Genomic DNA, 312 nt, shown 5'->3' with positions numbered 1-312 from the left:
AGGCTTCTTTGCTCCTCTTGACCTTGAATGCAGAAGGTCCACCTTAGCAAAAAAAAAAAACCTGCTTGGGGTAGATCTGCCATGCAGGGTAACTTGGTGAACCTCCACATACTGAGGCAGTATACCAGGTGCTAATGGGATTGACCACCTCCTCCATGTCTTGCTTGAGGACTTCCAGGGGGGCAGCTGGGGACCAAACACTAAACTTGTGAGCTTTACTTTCTTTACTCAGCATGTGGTCGGTCTGTGGAACTCCTTGCCACAGGGTGTGGTGCTGGCATCTAGCCTGGATGCCTTTAAAAGGGGATTGGA

The sequence above is a fragment of the Tiliqua scincoides genome, chromosome 16 (genome assembly GCF_035046505.1).
Source record: "Tiliqua scincoides isolate rTilSci1 chromosome 16, rTilSci1.hap2, whole genome shotgun sequence".
Lineage (NCBI taxonomy): Eukaryota > Metazoa > Chordata > Lepidosauria > Squamata > Scincidae > Tiliqua > Tiliqua scincoides.
Note: the sequence above shows the minus strand (reverse complement) of the source record.